The sequence below is a fragment of the Gavialis gangeticus genome, unplaced genomic scaffold, assembly GCF_001723915.1.
Source record: "Gavialis gangeticus isolate Ggan-Ray unplaced genomic scaffold, GavGan_comp1, whole genome shotgun sequence".
NCBI lineage: Eukaryota > Metazoa > Chordata > Crocodylia > Gavialidae > Gavialis > Gavialis gangeticus.
In genome coordinates this window covers 16,788,983-16,806,613 of record NW_017729028.1, presented here as the reverse complement: position 1 = coordinate 16,806,613, position 17,631 = coordinate 16,788,983, and the positions used below count along the sequence as shown (strand labels likewise).

Below are 17,631 nucleotides of genomic sequence, written 5' to 3'. Positions count from 1 at the left end.
TTTTTTTTTTCCCCCCCCCCCCCCCCCGGAAAACTTTATAGTGACTTCTTCAGCCAGCCTCTACAGATTTGAAATATTTAATTGTTCTGCTCTAATATGTTTTCTTTAAACAATTATAAACTAAGAGCTCAAGAATATTTTTCTGTGTGGAACATGGATTTTTCTAGGGTAGTTGAACATCCATTGTGTGGGTGGGAGGAAAAATATCACTTGTCTAAAATTGCGTCATCCTCTAAAACCTGCAGAAATTTTTCTCTTTGGAATGGGAGGAACAATTATCTCCGAGTCTCCCATTCTGTGTCAGAGAATGTCTGTGCAGATATCTAGATCTGTATTTAATGCTGATTTATTCAGTGTTAATAAAGCTTTTACATCAACAGTCTATTCAGGGAGGAGGAGTATTGGGATATTTCCTACTGAACCTGTGCAGAAAGAGAAACAATATATGGTACTGTGGGTGGGAGGTAGGGATTCTTTTTCTGCAGCTGCCATAATCAGGCTTGGCACCCAACTTTGACATGCACTCTACCCTCTCCTGTTCTTGTAAAGAAAATTCAAAAGCATCCTCATAGTTTCATGGTTCTTTTAGTAATTTATTTGTTTTTTTAATAGGAAACAGGTTGACTGTTGGCTTTAATAGATTGCCGTTCAAGAGAACTAGCATAATGATGAATCCTATTTAAAATATAACTCTTAGTGATAGTATATATTTACTGTTTGTATACATGCCATCTTTGCATATGTAATTGTTTTCTTTTGAGTAGTAGTCCGTTGGGACTTCAGTGCCCTGTAGTCAAGGGTGTAAAGGTCAGGGCAGACCAACCTGTCTTTAGGTTTCTTTAATTTTTAGTTAATATTGTAGTTAGAATTCTTAATGTAGTTAAAATGGTACATGTTTGCAGGCAGATGCTCTTCAGCACTATCCGAACACAGTAAATTTAATTATACCTGAACACAACACATTTTAATCAAATAGAAGTTCTCCTATTAATAATGGACAGTGAAGGACATATACCAATTAAGTTTTCAGTACTTAATTGGTATATTAAGTGGGATTCTTCCCGCAGGGAAGAATCCCATTCAGCGGAGAAACTCCTGACTCTGGCAGCCAGTGCTCTAGTAAGCCCTGGATTCATCTGCAGCCCAGTCCTGATCAAGAAGGCCTTGTTTATTCATTACTGAATTAACAAGGGCTTCTATGCCCTCCTTGACAATTTAAGTTCTCACAGATGTGTATGACTTACTGGTTGGCCTCAGAGGCATTTAATCAGTGATTGCACTCCTTTGCCAGCATCAGAGTATACAGCAGGAATACTGGAATGCTCTACAGCTATCTGCAACACCTGCCATGCTGTCTACTAATGTAAGATGAATTCCTATAGCCAGCCTTCTCAGTACTAATGAGATCAACAGCAGTTGGTTACTCTAAGTTCACTCATTTGACTAGTCTCTTTTACTGGCTACCAGAGAACTCCTAGCCCTGGGGATGTCTAGTTCAGCCATTGTCATTTCTGTGTGCCAAATATTCTTGGATTTAGTAAAATTCCTGAGAGAATGTGTCCATGTACAGAAGAGAGGGTTTTGTTTTCTTTTTCTGCATTAAACAAAGCAAAGAGGTTTCACCCAAATACTTAACTACTGTCCCCTCACTATGAATCCAGGTACTCAAAAGAGGGAGTCCAGAAGAAATTGGCATCTTAGTGATGAGCTGCCCCATTAGTATCTTTTATGGCTTACAGCATCATATTCTTATTCAGTGGTATCATAATCATTCTGGACTTCTTGGTGGGGAGCAGGGGGGCAGAGACATCAATTGAAAGTTAGCACTGATTGGTTCCAACTTTTACATGTGCAGGTAAAGGCAGATCTAATGTGTGATGCACACAGTCATGTCTTCTGCCACACTACAGTGCACTGGAGGAGGTGCAATTGTGGGATTGTACATTAGATCCAATCATGCCTTATTTCTGATGTAGGGGGAGCCTGATCCCATCAGGTATGGGACTGTTGGTCTTGGCTGCACCCCACAAGCAGCCAGGACTGAGAGCCCCATCAGCTATGGATGCTGCTGTAGTCTCCTAGGTGTGGGTATGCGTGGATTGCCCTACAGCTGGGAGATTGCAGTAGCAGCAGGCTGTCTATGCATGCGACTTAAAGCTGGATAGAAACTAGTTATAAAGGTGTCATACCTTTTCAAGCAATAATTTTATAGCTGGTTGGACATTTTTTAGGGTTTTTTTGCCTGTGTAGCTTGTCTAAATTTATTGCATAATTAACAAGGTAATTGTGCAACAGATATAGTGTGTAGAGGGGACCTTTAAAACAAAATCTTTGCCTCTGACTCTGGTTAATCAGTCCACCATACATCTTCACATCGGGACAAACATCTATGCTTTTAAGATCTTATTGTTCTAAAAGTCCAGCCTATTTAAATAAAGACATCTTTGTCTTATTTTGATGAGGCTTTTGCCCCAACTGTTCTTGTCTAAACAGGTGACTACTGTATTTACAGAAAGAGACAGTTTTGGCATCCTGTCCTGGTCCTTTGTCTCAATGAAATAATCTGCTTCATCTTCTGCAGACTAGGTCTAGTTCTGATTATTCCTGTTTTAGATCCTCATGAATAGTTTGTAGGTTGCAGTTCACCTGACTTTCAGGAAATGCCTTATTCTACTGTTGGGGAAGTCTCATAATTGATACAGTGCTTTGCTTTCAAACTTTTCCGAATCGTTGAGTCTGTTCACCAAAATTGTGGTTGTAGCAGTTTACCTGTGAAGATGAGGAGGTCCCTTCTAGCCCTAATATCTATGAATCTATGGATGTTTATTGTGCTGGGATCCTTTGACCCTATGTGACATCCTGCCCTTTGGGAGGGGGCTAGACCCAATAATCTTATGAAGTCCCTTCCAGACCTAACATCTATAAATCTATGAATCTGAATCTGTGAATAAAGGGGAAACTTACCTGTGACTAGCTGAGCAAGTGAGTAACTCTCCCACTTACTCTAGATCTCTTTACTGCTCTTGGTCTTGTAGTGAAAGAAAAATCTGAATATACTTTCCAATATTGATGTTGGTGGACTTCACAGGTGAAGATGGCATACCTCAAGATAGTTCTCCTCATCAGTTAACTTTAAACACATCAGCCAGAGTATGTGTAACTCCTGGGATATGTGGTTTCTTAAAACTGTGTTGCAGTTTGTTAGATTTTACCCAAAGTCATTGCAAGGATGGTGGTGATCAGTGTTTCCTCAGAGGCACATATGAATTTTTATTACTTTACATGTATGCACTGTAGTGTTGGTCTCACTTCTTTCAACTAAAATGATGGCCCTTGGATAGTCCTTTATCCTTTCCTGTCCTCCCTCCTCCCCCCCCCCCCAAAAAAAAGATTTTCATATACATTCACTTACATTAAGAAGAGTTTATTAATATTCCCGGTGTCTATGCTTGAAGAAACTACAATCCAAGTATAGAAAGATAATGCTACTATGATATATTACATTAAAAATGGGGAAGTGTACTTGCCTCTCGTGAAGTAATCTCTCTCTGGGACTTTTATCTTGGGCAGAAAGGTCCCATTGTTACTTGATATTTTCTAGGTTTTCAGAACAGCATACTGGAACAGTTCAGGAGACAAAATGTTTGGTCGGGGTGTTAAGTCTGAAGAATTTACCATTTGTCAATAGCATCTTTGTGTTTTCCAGGCTACCTTAAGCTCATAGACTAGCAACTTGAACAATATGTAGCAAAATGGTGTATTTGTAACTTGCCCGCTATGGAAATAGATTCCTTGGGTGAAGTTTTTTACAGTTCTCTAGCCTTTATATACAGGTCTAATTCTCTATTATCATGCCTTATGTAATCATTTACACCTGTCCAAAGTTGGTATAAACAATTACTTTTCTGAGTAGGTATAGTAGTCTACAGTAATTGGCAACCATTTACTATTCTACAGTAACTAACAGACATTTACTTCTGTGGAAAGTAACACTCCCTCTGTGTGCATTTTTATAAAGACAAAATTTTAAAAGTAAATAACGTGGAGCTTATCTCATTTGGGTTAGAACAGTAGTTCTTTTGCTATACTAGCAACAGTTTAAGAATGAGATAAAATGAGATAACATCCATTCCAGTTTAAGTAACTGTCCAGTCTAAATCTGCTAACCATTTTTGGCTATAAGTCTTGGGTTGCTTTGACCCCCCCACTCCACAATTTATTAACAGCAGTAAACATACAACCTGCTAAAAATCAGTAACTTAAAATGTCATTAGATAATATTCCAGATCTTTTCCACAGAGCTGAAAGCGTGTAGGCACCGTTACTTTTGTCTACACCTCGTGGGCTTCATGGGAAACATCTTGGGGCCCAATCTATAACTGTTATAAATCAACATTGCCTTCGGGTGAGGTATACTGATGTACCTCAATTCGGATCTGGAACTTTATTATCTGCAATCAGCCAAACTGGTAGTTCTGAAAATGTGGTATTAAAGGAACTCCTGAGTACCCATCCAATATACCTGTAGGGATACATCTCTAGTTTATTTTGAAATAAGTTGTCTTTAGGAAGGGTGCAATATTTTCTTGGCAGTCCGGAGTACTCCTGGAAGTACTGTTTTATAGCAGAAAGTTTCATAGATTTCTTGTTGGGGTTGGTATTATAAAATTCTTCTTTATATTTCCAAATACAGCCTCTGTATCAATTTAGAAGTACATTCTGGAAAGGCTTTGCTTTATTAAAAAAAAAAAAAAATCCTCAAAGCTTTTTTGAGCAATTGACTGGCATTTAAAAAAAAAATCTAAGCAGATGGCATTTCCACCCTGTTCTGAGCAGACGATAAGCACAGTGATTATGGTCCACATTATCTCTTTCCTGGGTTTTGCCTTTGTTAACTAAAATAACAGCAGCAACATATAAACATCCACCTAAACTTGGCTGTTCCTAGGGTTTCCCCTTCTCTGGGAGATGCCTCCTCTCCTTTTTCTGTTTCTACTGGATCTGCCCATCTAACCTCAGATTTGGGGGGTGGGGGAAATACTTTTGGTTTTTTAAGCAGGATTCAGTCTGTTTGTATTACAAATTACCAAGCAGGAAGACCCTGTGTCCCCATGTCCAGGTTCTCGTTCTAAATCTCCTTAGTATATATAAGGGATTTTCTTATAGAATATTGAAAAATATAAGCCCCATGTTTTCATTTTTCATATTTAAAAGCATCTCCCTTTTTCTAACAAGAAACTTCATATTAGAACAGGAAATTGGAATGACAGAATTCTGAGATTTGAGGAAATTCTGCAGTGATTTTGCTTTTTAGAATATGGCCTTTCTTTCAATTTCATGCTTTATCTTTATTTAAAACTTCATCATATTTATGTTTTATGTAGTCTTGCATCTGCAACATTCAAAATACACATTCTGTTTTTAACACAGCTCTCTTTAACTCCTATACATAAAAGCAGCATCCACTAAGAATCGTCTATTTTATCAAAATCTGATCATATGGCCTGTGTTTTTTTTAAATAGCAGGAAACTTTCAAAGTGGCGGCTGTATATTGCCAGAAGTTAAATTGGCTATGTTTTCAAAAACCTGCATATATAATATGCTTTACTCTCCTCAGGTTCACTTTACTCTTGGACTGAAGGGATTGAATTAAACCCTCTGAACCCTTTTATAAATGTGTTTTAACCAGGGTTAATTGACTCATTATTGTTTTGATGACAACTCATAAGTAATGTTCTTTCCTTACTATCACGTGGTGATTATCTTTTTTATCCTTTCTGCCTTAAAGCAGCATAATGCTATTGCTAAATTTGGAAGTATAAGTGGTATTTTATATCTGTTCCTCTGTATGTTTATTATGCTGATCTGAAGGTAGGAAGAACTGCCCCCTCCTTAATAAAGGAATATAAAAAGGGCTTCAGTGTGCTGTATGAACCTGTTTTATAAATGTTTTTGCTTACTTTCACTTAAGACAGAATTTTGTAAGAATGGCATCAATCTTGCATCAATAAACATGTTATAAATATTATTCCTTTGGAGTCCACATAGGGATTTTTTACTGTTTTAATGATAGTGAAGTTTTTTTTTAAGGTAATATTCTCCTTTATAAACAAAGGCATTGTGGTTTAAGAAACAACAGTCAATTTGAAGAAATAGTATAGGTCTTTTAGTTCATGGACATGCTTTTCCTTTCTTCCCCATAATGCTCAGTTTCCCAGTAGATGGCATCTCTTGGCATGTCTCTCAAACAGCTCAAATGTTTTGCCTCAACCCTTGCCTTGTAGGCCACTCCACACATTTATTCTTTGCTGCAAGAAAATTGTTTCCTGATGTTTAAAGAAGATTTCAAACAGACTTCCACTTTTATCTCCTCCCCCCACTTTTTAATCCTATCATCTGTACTGTTGTTTTGGTATAATTTATGCTTTTCCACACTAAGTACCATTTTATATGTTTTGATTACATTTTACATTGCTCCTTGTTTTTATTTTTAGATTTAGAAATATAATGCCTTACATTATGAAAACCCGCCTTCTCATTTTTAATAATTCATTACTGGCCAACATTATCTTAAAAATCCCATATTTTAATGAGAGGACAGTTGTTCAATCAAATTTGAAAATCTCAATTTCATGATTTCTTTTCCCTCAAAATCTGTATTTTTTAAGCCTTCTTTCTAGTTGTTAGCATTATGTTCATTTTCCCCAAATCAGCTGAGTTACACATACAATGAACCCCATTTTCTTTTAGGTACATTCTTTAGTTATTTACGTTTTTAATATACTGGTACACTTCCCCTTGTTGTCCTGTAGATAATTCCAGATTTAAAGTTTTGAATTAGGCCTGCATACACCATTACCACTAACATCTTTGCATGTTGATGTGATCTGAAATTCTGGTTAGCTAAATAATTGGATCTTTTCATTCTGGATACTGCTGGTTAAATTCCTTTTGAACATCCTATTTTTTGATCCTCAAGCCTATTGCCTGAACATTACTCTACTCCAAATTTTTGTCTGACAGCAACTGTTTGCTTCCATGCTTTGTGAATTGAGTTGAATTCTTTTTTTATGACAATATTCAATTTAAACATATCCAGAAGTGGTACTCGTAATTCTTGAGCAGGGCTTTATCACTTCCGATTCCCAGGAATGAGTTTTCTGTTTAATGTGGAAGACAGTTCTTTGTTCAGACAATTCTATATTTTCTCTAAAACCAAACAAACCATATCCTTTTTTTTTTTTTTTTTTAAATCAGTGCTGTTTGTACTGTTACATTGAGAACTTATTGCCATCTTTCTATGTAGTGGCAAATATAATTTAATTTTAAAAGTGTATCTTACTAAATCCTCCTTGCTTTTTTGTATCTACTTTTTTCTATGCTTTTGGTATGTTTATTTATTTCCTTTTCTTATAGAAATAGATCACTGAGGCTGTGAGGTTCCACTGGTTGTGACTACTGTGGCCTAAAATTTTACATATTTTTTTTTTTTCAAATTGACTCTTTTAGGCAAGAATTGTAAATTTTCCACACTGATTAATAGGAGGGATTTTTTAAAAAAACATGTTTAAGGTATTTAACTATTCTTAATCTTTTCCCCCATAATTAATTTACATTCATTCATTATCAAATAATGACTTTCCTTTATTAACTGACCATAGCATATGTATCCTTGTCCTATCTACTTTTTCACACATGCATACTTGCCTTTTGTACAGAAGGCATGAAAAATGTCATGGAGAGTCAAGCTTAAGAAGAGATGTGCTACTGTCTGGAGATAAGGTCTCTATTTAAAAACCTCTTTCCCTTTCCAACTGCTAGACATGGAAATAATTCTGGGATTACTGTCAAGGACCTTGAAGCTTGTTGGGAGGCCAGGTGGGGGGAAGCAGGGGAATGCAACTTCATATAACTTTGACTAGTAAGTGTTTAATAAACCCTGAGTGTTCTTGTGATTCTGTTGTTTTGTTTCTGTCTCTAAGCCTTCAGACTGATAAGAATAAAAATGATCCCCTTGTAGGATATGCTTAGTGTTACAGCTGATCAACATCTAGTGAGGTTTGCTTTTCTCTTGGGCTTCCTAATAGCTTCTCTTTCAGTTAATAAGACCCTTATTGGTTTTAGTTCTGCTGTAACTTGGTCATGAACGCTCTGTGTGAACTTCCATCCTATAAAGACATTAACAGTAACTTGCTTTCATGATGAATTGTAGTGTGAGATAACAGCCTTTTATTTGGGATACAGCTGCTGCAAGGTAAAATACCTCAAGTATGTTATCTTCAGTAAAGGCAGAATTGCCTGTAGTATGTTTTTAGAAGTTGTACATGTGCCTGTTTTAGCAATAAGTGAATTGTTAGACTATTATTAATAGCAACTGCTTTAATTTAACTTTAATATTGACAGATTGCCGTCTCTCCTGAAATATCTAGAAGACTGGTGAAACTCGAAGGAGGTAAGAGTACACTGAGGTGGTGTTTTCTTTTATTGTGTACAGTAGAAAAATGTTATTTAAAAATATTCTTTTGATCTCTGAATAGATTGCTGTTTTAATGTTGCACGATGCACAGTTTTCAGAACTCTAATTGACTCTAGTACTTCACCCATACAAAGGTCATTAACAGGTCTTGGTATGGGATAACAATTTTAAAGTTCTTTTATTTCTCCCTTTCATTTAGCTCTTGGACACTATCATCTCTTCCTTCTCCTGACACATTTCACTGTTCCTCTTGTTGGTTTTTTCCTGCTCTGGCGGGCAGATTTTGAAGCTGGGACCAAATTGGTCTTGCAGTACTAGACGAGAAAGCTACACTTGTATTTGCTCCCTCTACCTCCTGCTGCCAAAATACTTTTTCCTTGCCTTCTAGCAACTTGACCTCAGAAGAGTCTGTGAAGACTAAGTACCAGGGCAAAAAGATGCCTGGTTCTGTGTTTTGGGGGAAATTTTCTCTTCCTTTTCCTCCCAATCTTTGTCTTTTGAGTTGATCTTTTTAAATCAAGAGCTTCCTAATCAGAGCAGAGGAGCTAAGTGGTTTTTACTTGTGTCTCTCTTTTTTTTTTTTTTAAGCCCATTGCTTAGCTGCAAAAATTTTTCCCCCAAAGCCACTCAGTTAGACATTTACTTCTTTGTAGGGTGACTTTTATTTCTTTTTTAATGCCTCAGAAATGCTTGCTATCATAATTATTTTTTTCCTGAAGTGTGTCTCCTTCTAGTGAGAAAAATATAGTTGCTTGTCCCTCTAAGAAATGGTGCTTCTCTTTAGTCAAACACCTCAGCTGAAGAGCAAAAATGACCACTCCCCCCCCTTTTTTCCCCTCTGGGAAGGACTTAACTTTATCATGGTCTCAAGCATAGATTCTTTAGTTTTTCCCTTTGCATGGAGCTGTTAATTGCTTCAGTCCAGAAAGCACAGTATGGCAATACCAACAGTAAAAACCTTTTCCCAAAGAGTGCGTTCTAATTTGGACAGCTTTGGCCAGTGGTGACTCTGTCTGTTAGCAGTTTGATTACATTGATGAACTATTTACAGTTACTTTGTTATGGATATTTTTATTCTGACGTAATTTTAATTAAAATTATAAAACATAAACAGATATGCAAATTCAGAAAAAAAAATTCTGACATACGACCATGTATACAGGAATCTTCAGTGTTAAAAACAAAATTCAGCTTTGGGAACTGATTTAAGTATGCAAGATTTCAGAACAGTATCAGTAATTGAAAACCTGCTGTTGGATTAGGAAGTTATTGATGCTCTTTTTGCAGTTGCAATTATACTGTGTAGCTCTGATGCACTGATTCCTTGTCCCAGTGACGTATAGACTGAGCACTGTAGAGTAATACCTTGGTTAACAAAGCAGATGTGTTCCATGATGTCACTTCTTTACCAGAAACTTCATTACCAGAAGCAGAAATACCATAGGAGGCATAAGGATGTGTTTCAGGATGTCAGAGAAGGGGGATACAGTAGGAAAATATCATTAAATACTCACAAAGATAAGTGATAAATATTCACAAAGCTACTCAACTGCCAGGGCTATGGACCTGGGTGCACAACCCCCTAAACCCGCCCTACTGCCTGCTCCGGGCTTGGGTGGGGCAGCTCCCTGCCACTGCGTGCACTTCTGGGGGCTCAGGGGATTTGAACCCCCCAGCTCTATGTGGGGCAGGCTACAAGCTTGGACTCCCCCCCTGCTTCCATCCCCCAGGGCCTCTGCAGCCTGGCACAACCTGGCACAGCAGGGAACAGTGGGACCACGCGAGGATCTCCTCATCACTGCAAGCTCCGCACTGCCTTGGCGACACACCCCCTGTGCACAGGGCTGCAGTGAGAGCAGCAACATGGGGTTGTGCCCCTCAAAGCGTCACACACCAGGGGTATGTTGGTAGGGCGGCATGGAGCTCGCAGCAGCGCAATTACCTGCATGGCCCCGCTGCTCCCTGCTGCCTGGGTCATGCCCAATGGGATGTAGAGACCCTGGGGGAAGGAAGCAGGGTGGGAGCCTGAGTCTTTAGCCTTTGCCTACCCTGCATACAGATCTGGGGGGTCTCCCCTGCCCCCTGGAAATGCACATGGCAATGGGGAGCTGGCCCTCCCCCTCTTCCAGATGAGACACCTGTGGCCCCATCCTGCTTGCTGCTGGGGCCCTGCTGCTGCACATTGTGGCCCCAGGCCCAAAGGCCTATGCATTACCCAGCTGGGCAGCATCCCAAACCCTGCCCAGCTCCCTCCCTATAGGGCTCTCAATCCCCTTCTCTCCCCCACATACTTGCTGGAGCTACTCTGCAGGCTGCCTGGGACCATCTCCATGCACGTGGCGCCCCCTGTCTCACCACCTTACACCCACTCCCTCCTAGCTCCCTGCAGGCTGGAACTCTGCCAACCTACAGGGAGCTCGCTGCAAAATTCGCAGGTTTCTCTGGTAAAACGTGAAATCCGCATTTGCTTCGAAACATTTTTCAATTATTTTTTTCATAAAAAAGGCCAACTTCGTTATAAAGGAGCTTCATTCCCAGAGGATTCATTAACCGAGGTATTGCTGTACTCATTATTGTGTACATTTGGATCTGTGTATTAAGTAGAATTTTTTTTGGCATTGCATTAATATGATAATACTGTAGTAAATGTTGACTGCAATTCCAGGCTTTTTGTTTAATGATAATTGCTTTTTAAAGTTGATTCCCATCTTGAGCTGGGGAACATGATTCTCCTATGGAAAATAAATGCTAATATTCTTAAGTTCTGGACTATGGAAGAATGGCAGATCTCGCGAAACAAAACAAAAAACATGCTGCACCCTGCACCTAGAATAGAATTCTGAAAATACTTATGAAAAAGCAGACTTAAATAATATTAAATGCATGCCACTTTCTTTTAGTAACCTGTTCTGGAAACTCAGGTCATCCAAACTACAGCAAACCAGTCTGGTAGAAACAGTTCTAGCATGTAAAAATATTTATTTTTAATGAGCATAACTACTATGATAAGGCTGCATACTTGTTGTATTTCTGTTGTTTTGTTGAATTCTTAATATAAGGTCTATTGGTACCAGTGACTATTGTTTTCAGGCAGCTGTGCTAATTTTGGCAACAAATTCACCATTTTATGTTCCCATTTAAGTTGTTGAGTTTGATCTACTATAATTGTATTGAATAAAAACCCAAATTATGTATATTGCATGTCTACTTGAAACAACTTTAAAATTGTTAAGGTAAGCCTATTTTAATGCCCCAGATTTTTTTTAAAGAACAATTTTGGACTTTCTTTGGCGTAATCCAGTTTCTTTCCTTTGTAAGATAGGGAAGTGTCATCTGCAAGGTTGAAAGGAAAAGCACAGTGATTCTGGATGCAAATCTGTGTGTTTTTGTATGACAAGCGGGCTCGAATGTCTAGTTCCATTACTTTGTATTGTTGAACCTGAATTGGAACGAATACATTTCTAGGTAAGAATTTTTCAGTATCTGCAGGTGTGTGGTTCCTTCTCTACAGTGTTTGAATGAAAGTCAGAGAATCTCTATAACCCAAGATAAAGAATATTGTAATGCAACTGTACTTCTGTTAAAGCTTCACTTTGGCTTCTAAATGTTGAGGAAAATAGGTCCACGCTGCCAATGATTCCATCCTGGCAGAAGAAACTCTGAATGAAACAACTTGTTAAGTAAAAGCATTAGTCTGCTTTGCAAAAAAAAATAAAAAAAATGTTGAGGCATCATGAAAGAGAAGGAGATCTCTTATGAGAAATCCTGCAGAATCCAAAGGTGCAAAGAATAGTACGACTGTACTCTAGCTGCCCCCGGGTCTGTTTCTCTGTTACAGTTCTCTGCTAATTTGGCCACTGTTTTCAATCTCTGAGGGGTACAGAGCCTGAAGAGAGAAAGTGTCAAGCACATAATTAGGCTCTGGAATTTTGGAACATTTTTTATCAAGAAGAGGATGCCATATAAAACTATATACTAGTTCTAATGTCAAGCACACTGTTCCTCATCACTAGGGATCCTGGTTTTACCTGATAAAAAAAATCTCAGATTCTCCGATTTAAAACCCCCCCAAATCCCTGATTTAAAATGAAAGCCCACCCACCAGCTGCCAGGGCTACAATGTCAGGGACCCGTGTCCACAGCCCCCTGCCCCCAGCAGGAGGTGGCAGCTCCTGCAGAGTGAAGCCTAGCTTCTCCCCTTCCCCTTCCACACTGCCTCCTGCTGTGGGTTTGGGCAGGAACGGGTCCTATCCTGGGGGGGTGGCTCCCTGTGCCCCCAGATCTGTGCAGGGTGGGGGTGGGCTACCACCCTGCTGCCCTCCCCCGGGGCCTCTGTAGCCTAGTGGGTGTGAGCTGACACTGCGTGGCAGAATGAGACTGTGCAGAGAAGGTGCTTGGAGCTGCGAGCTTCATGCTGCCATAGCGATCTGTCCCCTGTGCATGTGGCAGCAGCAGGGACAGCGGTGCAGGGTTGTGCCTCTGAGTGCTGCCGCCCGTGCAGGGGGTGCCTCACCAGGGCAGTGCAGCGGCAAGAAGATTCCCACTCCCAGTGCTAGGTCATGCGTACTGGTCTGAAGAGGCCCTGGGGTGGGCAGCAGGGCAGGAGCCCAAGCCTGCAGCAGGCAGTTCACACTTGCCCCACCCTGCATACTGATCTGGGGGGTAAGCCTCCTTTGCCCCCTGGGATTTGCGCAGTGACAGGGAGCTAGCCCCACCCTCCTGCCCCCCAGACAAGCTACCCTCAGCCTCATCCCGCTCCCCATTGGGGCCCTGTGGCCACGCATTGTGGCCCTGGGCCCCAAGCCCCACACACTGCATGGCTGGGCAGCAGCCTCAGCCTTGCCCAACTCCCTCCCTCCCTTCCTATGGGGGCCTCAATCCTCTCTACACCCCCCCTTACCTGCGGGAGCTGCTTTCCAGGCTGTGGCAGTCACGTGCATATACATTTCCTTCTTAGACTTTTTGAAAGGAAATATGCTGTTTGAACTAGGCTCTCTCTCAAATGATGAATCAAATGAGAAGGGAAGCCACACTTTTTCATACAGCATTCATGTTGATAATAAGGAAAATAAAAGTAGTAAATTGGTTAGAAGTAATAAAACAGTCCATAAAATGTGAAAGTAAATCCCTAGGTTAGCTTTTCCCTTCTTTCTGTCAGCAGGCTACCTATGAATCATCAAGCAGGAAATGCTGCACATCAAATACTGCAAAAAAGTAATTTGTTGCAGGAGGAAACATTAAATCTATCCCACATTCTGAACCAGGGGGGTGCCAGTCAAACAGATTTGGTTCACCTGCAAACAAGAAGCTCCATGCCAGTCTGTAGTTCATAAGTACTGTCGGTGTTAGAGCTGAGATGGTGGGTAAAAGCAACAGAACAGCAGCAGCTTATTGTGGAATGCTGAAGTATTCATAAATTTGAGCTCAGGAGAGACCACAGGTATTGTCTAGTTTGGGGTGTCAAACTCACCCTGGGCCACAGGTTGGCCAGATCTAAACTGCAGCTGCTCCTTCCTGGCCAGATTTATGGGCCCACATTCAGGTGACAGCATGGGCTTGCATTTGGGAGGCTGTACAGAAATGGGGGATTGTGTCTGCAAGGAAATGGGTCCATAGCAGCACAGAGCTCTGACCGGGAAGCAGCACACAGCTGGAGGTGTGCAACAGCAGTGCAGTTCAGCCAGAACTCTGCACCGGTACATGCCTCTTGTAGATGCATGCCTCCAGCTCTGTGCTTCATTAACATGGGTCCTCACTGCTGCACATCCCCAATACTACCAGCTGGCCAGTGTTTAGGATGTGGCATGGAGCCATGGGTGTGTAGTTGCACAAACATGGCTTCTTTCAGCTGCAGGCCTCTAGTTCCAATACCCACAGGTAGCAGCATGGAACTGGAGGCATGCAGCTGCCCGAAGCCAAGTTTGCAGAACCGCTTGTCCACTGCTCCATACTGCTGTCTAGAGGCGTGAAGCTCTGGCTGGTTGGGAGTGTTAGGAGCATGTGGGATCTAGAGCTAGTGCACTTTTGGTAGCCCATCAGACTACTTGTGGACCAGCTACAACAGATATATGGACTGGGTGTTTTACACCCTTGATCTAGACGGTCTAAACTCTTGCAGGAGTGGACCAGAGAATTTTATTCAGTTACTCTGCAGTGGAGGGAGCTGTTTGCCATTAGGCTAATAAATATGTCCTTACTATATGTTCAGTTAGCACCTGTGTTTTATGCATTTTCGTCTTTTGATTTTGTTGATTTCTTTTCTTGTTCCACAATAAGGAGATCCATAATAGAAGGACTCTAGGAATATAATGCAAAACTATAGAGCAAACCATTTCTACAGGATTGTTAAAGGACTAAATTAAACAGATGCCTGCCTTGGAGCAAAATCAGCTCTGCTGGGATTTTTCCCTCTTAAATGCTTCACTGGATGACACAGATGTCACCTCTTGTCCTTATAAGGTCAGGCTCTTGTTGCTACCAGGGCTTCAGGGGCTCAATCCTGCAGGAAAACTGCAAATGGGGAAACCAACAAGAAGTGCACCTTTGAAAATGGGGGACCTTGGAAGATTGGAAACAATGCTGGAGGATTCTCAGAGCATGTCTTTACAAATGGGGGAACCTGGGCAGGTGCCCCAGAGCTACAGGGTGCTGATCCTGCATGCCCCTGTAAGGACATCCTTAGGGGGTCACACCTCTGAAGCAGTGGGAATGTCTATTATCCCACCATAAAGAAAACAGATATCTGAAATACAGCAGCACACATTTTTACTATCTGTTGTTATGGCCACAATTTTGGGCAGTTTTGGCATGACAAGGGGCATGGACATCTGTTTGCTTGGGCTTTGTGCCTCAATAAACATTTTTAAGGTAGTACAAAAGCAATGTCAGTTTTCAGCCTTGGTTCAATTTTAGGCTTCATGGCACTTAAGCAAGAGAGATGCTTGCTTAAGGGAACGTCCCAACTTCCCTTTTTGTTGCTATTAATATCTGAGGCAGGGGAATGCCTATATAATCTGGGAATGATGCTTGTAGGTTTGGGTGGGTGAGTGCGGAGTGAGGAAATTAGACTGGAAGCATAAAGTGTAGACATTTTGGGGGAAAGTGGAATAAAGAACAGGAGTGAAAGAAAAAAGGGAGTAATGCAGAAGAAAATTCTTGTATGTATTATATGGAAAAAAGGAGGAGTGAAGAGGAAATGAGGAATAGCAGAAGCTCAGCCAGTGTAGTGAATGACAGGTTCTAAGGTTATTAAATGGAAAGTTGACTGACAGTGTTAGTCAAATACAATACACTGTTCTTTTGTTGGTGTTTGGGCATAGTGCACCCATCTGGTCTCGTATAGGCACTTGCTAGCAACCTTAGAGTGCACACCCAGATCCGTCCATGGGGTGTGTCCCGGGGACTTGTGTGTTGGGTCATGTTCACCCCTGAGGGAGGCCCTGACACTCACCTGCCGTGACTTGATCTTGTTCTCTTCAGTGGTGGGGCTTCCCCTCGCAGATTCTCACAGACTGGGAGCTGTCCTTTGCAGGTGTTATTGGGGCTCCACCTTCCCTACACTGTAGCCATGTGCCAGCTCTCAGGACAACTGGATGGTGAACCACCGGCATGTCCCTGGCCTGTCCCCCTGGTGTTTCCTACTGCTGTTGTCCTTTCTTGCCCGTCCCTTGATGACCCTTCACCCTGGGTGACCAGACCATCCTTGCCTCAGCGTCTGCTTTCCCCTTTTGAGGTGCTGCAGTTCACTGTGTTGACTCTGCTCTTCCTCTTGACCCGGGGCGGGGGGGCACTTGGAGATGCCTTCCCCGGTCCGGGTTCTATGTACCCTCCAAAATGATAAAATAAAAGAAAAGGGAAGAAAAGAATAGGGTATGGGCCTCAGCCCGCCCCACTCATGGATCTGATGTCTCTGATCCTCAGGATCCCTCAACACCATCCTCCTTGATCCGGCTGCCCTGCCAAGCCTGGTGGGTATTCTTTTTAGAGAAGCCGGGACCCTTCCTGTGGGTCCCTGTCTGGCCTCCTGCCGAGCTGACAACTCTGCCGCTGTACAGCCCAGGGAGCAGCTTTGCCTTCTGGTTCCAGTGTTACTACCCGGTCTCTGTTTCCCACCGCTGGCTTTTAAATCAGCCAGGCAGCGGTTTTTGATGATGTCATCTGCTGGCGCCACTCCCAGCCAGAAATAAAAGTGGCTGATGAACCGTGCTGGCAGCCCTTCTTGGTACGGCTTGGCTTTTTTCTGAAAAAGATAAGTGAGTCCTCTCTTCAGGGCTTTTTGTTTCTTCCTTCAGGCAGCTCAGCCCTGCCTCAAGTCCCACCGTGAGAGGGTGCTCTGGGGCCTCCATTTGTGTCCACCTGGGGGACATAGCTTATATGGACTTCCATGATGTATGCACACCACTAGGTTTTTAATCTCTTTTTGTCAGTTTATCTCCTGTGAGGTCATTTGTATTGTATGACAGGTAGTGAGGAATTATGTCACGTGATGGAAAGGTGCCTACCTTGACATTTGGAGTGTAGATGTCTGGGATGCAAAAGATCTCAGAGCCCTCCTTCCCTCCCCCCAGACTTCTGTTCTGCAGTGAAAGTCCTACTTACCTTGTGACAGTGAAAAGTTCTGTACATGTTCCACAGGTGGCAGCACAATGAGCATGCTCGAATCCCTGCCTGCTGCTGCTCACTGCTACTTACTAGTATTTTAAAGAAAGATCCTTTTTTCTTTATTCTGCCTTTCAAAAACAAAATGTCTTATTCTAGGGCAAGGGTCAGCAATGTTTTTGGGCAGAGTGCCCAAAACACCTGCAGCCTCCACTTGTAAACTGTTGGTGTGACAAGGGAACATGGCAAGGCAGCTGCAAGGGGCCTAATCCTTGTTGTGGCAGCACAGCCCCAGCCCCTTTCTCATCATCTACTCGGAGGCATGCATGCCAAGCAAAATGCCTTTGTGTGCCACACTCTGCCCCTTATCCCCCACCGGGTGTTCTAGGGAGTGCTGCATTTGAGAAAATAAGATAATTTGGAAACACAAATCCCCTTGACGTTTTCCTTTCAAGGGACATGAATTATCACCAGTAACAAACAAGAGTCTACAGGAAGCTTGGGCTATGTGACTTCACTTCCCCCCCCCCCCCTTTTTTTGGGGGGGGGGGGGGAA

General features: G+C 41.8%; 1 protein-coding gene across 6 annotated transcripts in view; it reads left to right on the top strand.

The window, feature by feature from the left end:
• Positions 1 to 17,631, top strand: part of FAM49A (family with sequence similarity 49 member A) — a 78,039-nt gene that overhangs the window by 11,568 nt on the left and 48,840 nt on the right. For 3 of the 6 annotated variants that reach the window (XM_019520769.1, XM_019520775.1, XM_019520772.1), the window contains exons 2-3: positions 8,405 to 8,453; positions 11,796 to 11,942. The gene's annotated coding sequence lies outside the window, so the exon portion shown is untranslated. Of the gene's footprint in view, positions 1 to 8,404; positions 8,454 to 11,795; positions 11,943 to 17,631 lie in introns of those variants that run through there. The other 3 variants (XM_019520776.1, XM_019520773.1, XM_019520770.1) reach the window with 2 other exon arrangements.